This window comes from Desmodus rotundus, chromosome 3 (genome assembly GCF_022682495.2).
Source record: "Desmodus rotundus isolate HL8 chromosome 3, HLdesRot8A.1, whole genome shotgun sequence".
NCBI lineage: Eukaryota > Metazoa > Chordata > Mammalia > Chiroptera > Phyllostomidae > Desmodus > Desmodus rotundus.
The window spans coordinates 6,063,519-6,069,518 of NC_071389.1; the positions used below are offsets into that span (position 1 = coordinate 6,063,519).

Genomic DNA, 6,000 nt, shown 5'->3' on the forward strand with positions numbered 1-6,000 from the left:
CTGTAGTTCTGAAAATACTAACCAGAGGGGATTCCAAAAGGTACTTTTCCAGGAAAAAAAAAAAAGCACTTGAGGCAAAGGCTAGAGAAAGTTGAAGCTTGAGCTGAATCAAAAAGAAAAACTTTGTCTTTCCAATTAACTAGACTGAGAAGAAGGGGTGCGGCGGGGGGGTGGGGGGGAGCATTACTACCAACTCATTAATTCTTTCTTGTAAACAATTTAATTAAATGCTGCTAAATACAGGAGAAATACTCATTTTGGAGTGCTTCCCCCCACCTCAAAAGCAAATTCCTCCAGGTCACTCCCCCCACGCCGACACTTCCCGGGCTGCACAGCCTTCAAATGGATTTCCAACCCAGGCAGGGGCCGCACTGCTCCCAGATGCAAGGATGACAGCCTCGCATGTCTGAAAGCTGACACTTCAGCTTTTAAAAGAAATGGAGGAAAATAAGCTGTTGACTTCTTGGTTAAAGTATTTTCTTGTTCTAACTCATGTTCTTATGTCACTGGGCTAAAAAAGAGAGAGAGAGAAGAGAGAGAAGAGAGAGAGATATGACTTTCCTTGAATGATCTGTTTAACCTAAGCCAGGGGAAAAAAAAGAAAGTCATTAATTACTTATGTGAGCTATTGCTTCAGAAAGACAATAAACCTGCCCGGTCGCCATGGATATGACATATTTGCTCTGAAAACAACACAATAATTAGCAAAGGGGAAAGATACAAGGAGAATATGCAAACTCCTGAGTTTAAAGCTACAGTGCTCTTTTCCAGGCTTAAGCTTCTGTTCTGTTTGCAATCCAAATCAAACAAATTTTTAAAAATATAGCAAAGGGGGGAAATAACAGAAATGACTCCTCTCTCCTTTGGCCTGAGAAGCAACACCCATTCCACCCCCTTTCAAAATAAAATAATATAAAAGAGAAGCAAAATGGCAGAAGAAAAAAAAAAGTCAAGAATTACCTCTTTTTTCTTTCCTATAGCAGGGGTGGAGTCTGAGGCTTGTTTTGTTTCTTTTCTTTTCTTTTCTTTTTTAAAATAACTGCTCTTATTTAGCATCGGACCTTCTGCCAGATATAAATTTATTTATGAACGCCGAATGCCCTGTGTGTGGCTCACCCCTCCCCAAAGTGAATGGAAATGGGCAAGGGTGGAGGTGGGGGGCTCACGTTGGGAAAAGGAAAGTACACTCAAAAAGCATCTACTCTAGAGAAGGACATCCACTTGCCCCACCTCCAGGAAAATGGAACCCAGGCCTTACTTTAATATTAAAAATGTATTGAATGGTTTTACCTACAACTTAGTCCCAAAGGATCGTCAGGAAATGCAATCGCTTTGTATCATATCTGGCAGCGTGATAAACACTGGCGTTCAGAGGAGGTTTGCAATTTTTCAGAGTGTCACAAACCAAGACAATTTTCTTCTGCCTTACTTTCTTAATTCACCGCACCCACCCCCTGCAAAGTCACAAATCCACAGAGAACCACCAGAGGAGAGGAGAGAAGGAGAAAAAGTTGGTGTGTTCTCACACGCCAGACAGAGTTTACTGATATTCTCCTAAAAAGGAGGGAAGAAGGGAGTTTAAAATATTTGGGTGAGTATTTAAAAAAATTAAAGCACTCTATTAAGTTTGAGTAAAAAACTCTTCCCTCTTCCCAGAGGCTAATTTTCCAAAAACAGATGGTCAGGATCTAAAAGAGAAGCAAGTATACCTCAACCCCCACAGGCAGAGAAATCTAACTTTGAACTTCTTTTTAAATTAAGGGGGGGCAAGATAAACTATTAATAAGTATGAAAAATTAGCTGAGCTTACAAGTTTTGTTTTTCTTATTCGAAAAATTCTTTAAACACAAGGGGAGCAGATATAAAGGAGAGGTTCACATTTGACTGACTTCCTATTTTTTTAAACAATAGTTGGGTGTTTTTTTTTTTTAGATTGGACTCTTTGATCTTGAAAGAATTTTGCTCTTATATGATGGGGGAGAAGGGGGTGGTGGTGAAGTGATCTGTTTTAAATGATGATGCAACTTAGGGATCAAAGCCTTCGCTTTCTTCCAGCCATAATAAGCTGTACTTGCCACAAAGCGTGAGTCTCCGGGCTCCTCTGCTCGGTAAGAAGGAAATAAAATGCACTGAGACTCAGCAAGACGCGAAGTCTCTGCAAGGTGCAAAGTCTAAAAAAAAAGAGAGAGAGAGAGAGAGAGGGAAGCACTGCCCCTTTAAACGTTTTAGTGCATATGGAGTTTGATTTCTGAAAGAGATCAGTTTAACATCTCCATAGAAACCAGCAACAGATTATCATCAACAGAATAAATAACTAGTCTAATAAATTAAACAGGAGGCATAAGATCGCTGGAAACCTGATTACTGAAGTTCAACAATATTCCCCATAAACTCTCGTTAACCGCCTCTAAGGTGGCTAACAAGATGGGAAGGGGGGGTGCTATCTCTCCAATTCGCCGGGTTCGGGGTAGAGAAACGGTGGCCGCTGCCCGAAGGGAGAAGTTCCCCACCCTGCCCTTTAGAGGGTTTGAGAACTCGAGGGAACGCAGATCATAAAGCGAAGTTTGGGAAGTGGGAAAGCGGCTGAGCGTCGGGGGAGGCAGCGCGAGTCGCGGAAGAAGGCGCGGGACGCGCCGGCCGCCCGCCCGGGACTCACCGCCACACCGCCTCACCGCCACCTCGGCGCAAACCCGGAGCTTTGCGCTCGGGCGCCGAACAGCCCAGCGCCCCCTCTGGGCACGTGGAGCGCAGCCCGGGCGCAGCCCCGGGGGACCAACTACCCCCCTCACCACGCCTCGCGCAGCTGCTCCTGCTCAGCTCGGACAGCTCCCTTTAGGAAGGCGACGTGCGTGGTGTGTGTGTGTGTGTGTAGTGTGAGTGAGTGAGTGTGTGTGTGTGTGTGTGTGTGTGTGTGTGTGTGTCCGCGCGCGCGCCAAAGGGTGGGAGGGGGTGGGGGTGGGGGTGGGCGCACCAATTTACCCAGCGATCTGTTTTCCAGTCCCTTCTCAATCTCTCACCGCGCCTGTACCAGCTTTGTGACCTCCTAAATTTACCAACTTTGCCAATCGACTGACCTCGCCTTTCCCCCTCGCTGCCCCCCACCTCTATGAATGTAAGGGGTGTTGGCAGGACAGCCACGCACTCTGAGAGGGTCGTGCTTCCAGACTCCACTGGGGCAGCGACGCATAGTCCCCCCAATCACCCCTTGATCCGGACGGGTTTGGGGGAGCTCCAGGCTCATTGGAGGGGTGTTTAGCTGTTTCCCTGTGGAACAAATCATACTCATACACACCCGCACCCGCACCGGCATCCTCCCCAGCGTGACTGGAAGGAGGTCCTCGCCGCACGCTGGGCCGGCTTCCCAAGCTGAGGCTGGGTCAAGAGGAACTTGAGTGTAGGGAGAAGCGGCCCCTTGCCTCCCTCGACATTCTTCTCCTCCCCCAACTCTGGACTCGGGTTGGGGATGACTTGGAAGAAGAATCTGCACCCACCCCCTAGAAAAAAATCTATTATTATTATTTTAATCTACGCCCCCAGTGTCCCTTCTGCCGTGATTGACGGCGCATACACCTGTTCCCCTCGCCGAGGAGCTTTCAACGCTGGGGACGGACGTTCACCCAAATGCTCCGCAGCGGCCCAGCGCCAGCCCGCCGCCCTCGGCCGGCCAGCCCCTGCCCGCCACCCCAGCGCCCCCTGCCCCACACCTTGCCACCGCAGCGGTCGCCCCCTCCCCTCCTAGGCCCGGTTCCCCCGCCCGCCCGCTCCCGGCCGCGCTGGCTTCGGAAAGAGAGAAAGAACAGAAAGCAAAACTTCCTGGCGGCCGACGGCCATCAGCTGCACATTCTGCAAATGCCACCGAGTAAAAATAAACCGGCCTCCGCTCCGCCCGGCCGGCTCACCCCCGACGCAAGACTCGGCCCCCTGCCCCAGAAGCTCCGTGACTGTTGGTTGGGCCCTATCCCCCATTCCCGCGCGCCCCCTGGAGCCCCGCTCCCCTACACTTCTCTGCCAGCCACCACGCGCTCCTTTGCCCTGAAGCTCGACCCCAAGCGACCAGGTGGCCAGGACCTCTTCCATTTGGTGCCCCCCCTCCCCGCGCCCCACAAGCTATTCTTCTCTTGGTCCTCTACCTGGTGCCTATTTCAGCCGCGGGCCCCTGGATTCGGGGTTCCTCTTCCCCAAATGCTAAGCCCCCTGGTTACCCTCAACCCACTAGCGGGGCACAGACTTCGCCAGACCCTCTCCCACCGCGGCAGAGCCCCCTGGGAGCACACCGCTCCACCCGTCCGCCGGCCCGCCCGCCCAGCGTCCCACGTCCCCGGGCGCAACTTCTCTCCCAGCGCACACAACTGCGGCAACTCCCCCGAACTTTTCCCCGGACCCAGGTGGGCTCCGGCAGACGGCCGCACGGCTCTGAGCCGGTGCCCCGGCTCCCTGTGCCCAGCACTGGCAGCTCTGTGCCCGGGGAGACTGGGGTGGGGGTGGGGGGAGTGAGAAGAGCCACTAGCCGCGCCCGGAGCAGCGCACTTGAGACAAACTTCCAAGGCACAAATGAAAAAGGGGACGCCGCTCCCCCCATCGAAACAACCCATGGCCTGCGTTTTCCCACCCGGAGGCACCCCTCCACACTCTGCACCTAAGTGAACACTGCCTACCTCTGCCGGTAGCACCTACACCCTGGTAGTGGGGCACAAGAGTCGGCTGGAGGGCTTTCCCCACCCACCCCTTCCCCTGGGCAAAGTCTTGCAAAGTCACCTCGGGAGCCCCTCACCCCTGCCTCCTTCTCTGCCCTGGAGAGCGCGTGAACCCCTGCAACTGGGGGTGGGGGAGCGTAGGGGAAAGGAGTGATTACACGGTATTGGCGAGCACCTGCCCCCCCCCCGCCGGAGCCCGCAGCACGGGGGGCGCCCCCACCCTATTTGCAAAGTCCTGCACTCGCGCCTAGCACCTCCCCCTCTTCTCCCCTACCCCGCCGCCCCCTCAGTTGGAGTAAGTGACCCCCAGGAGGAGCAGCCCTCCCCTAACTCGGAGCCGCGCGCTGGGCATTCCCCTGGCCACGGCCGGCGACGCGCCGCCCTGCGCCCGGGTGCCAGCCCTCCGTGCCCCCTGCCTCCCGCACGGCCGGAGTTGGGTGGCAGCCGCCGCGCGCTGGCTGGCTGGCTGGCTCTCTCGCTCGCTCGCTCGCCCGCTCCCAGCGAGCAAGCAGCAGCCCCGCGGTTGGGGGGCTGCACCCGGACAGAGGGCGAGACGCGGAAGCACCTTGGGAGGCTCGCGAAGCTGAGGGGTGTGGGGGGGCCGCAGCGGAGGGAGCGCCGAGTCTCTTACCTGCACTTGGGGCGGCTTTGGGTGACTTTCCAAGTCCGGGGGAAAAATGTGTGTGTGTGTTTGGGATGGAGCGCCTCGGGCGCGCATGCGCTACCCAAAGTTGCCGGATCCCGGATTTTTCGCTCCCAGTCTCCGCTCTCGCCCGCTGTGATTATGGAATTCTCCGCGGCCGAGCGGGCGACTGGGTGGCATGCAAAACCCGGGACGGATCGCAGGGCCGGGCTCCGCTCCGCCCTCGCACCCCCAGACCTTCCCCGTCTGGTTTCTTCCCACCCACCGCCCCGGCTGAGCTCGTCTTGGGCGCGCCCCGAGGCGCGGCCTGCCGAGGAGCATCTAAGCTCACGGTAACCTTTTGCGTCTGGAGGAGCTTCCCACAGCCCCCAACTGAGTGGAGCTGAGGCTGGTATAGATGAGAGAAGGGATCAGAGTGGGTTACTCTTCACCTGTTCTGAACCCCAGAGAGCCAGTGGGCTTGCCACTTTTCCTGAAGAACTAGCTCTTTTCTGCAAGTTAAGATGTTAGGAACGTGATGTTCTCACTGTTCCATATCTGCTTTGCACTTACCTATTCTTCGCAAGGGGGGGTTTCATTCATTCCGTTGTGCAAGAAATAAATAAGTCCTTAAGTGAGGAAGGTAGGCCGTAAAGAATGAAAAGGGTGTGTATGTGCAGACAA

At 54.5% G+C, this 6,000-nt stretch overlaps 1 protein-coding gene across 3 annotated transcripts in view; it reads right to left on the reverse strand.

Annotated features, from left to right (window-relative positions):
- CASZ1 (castor zinc finger 1) overlaps positions 1-5,464 on the reverse strand; it is a 145,929-nt gene extending 140,465 nt beyond the window's left edge. For 2 of the 3 annotated variants that reach the window (XM_053920969.1, XM_053920974.1), the window contains exon 1: positions 5,326-5,464. The gene's annotated coding sequence lies outside the window, so the exon portion shown is untranslated. The remainder of the gene's footprint in view (positions 1-5,325) is intronic. The other variant, XM_053920971.2, reaches the window with a different exon arrangement.
- Between the last annotated feature and the right edge of the window lie 536 nt (positions 5,465-6,000).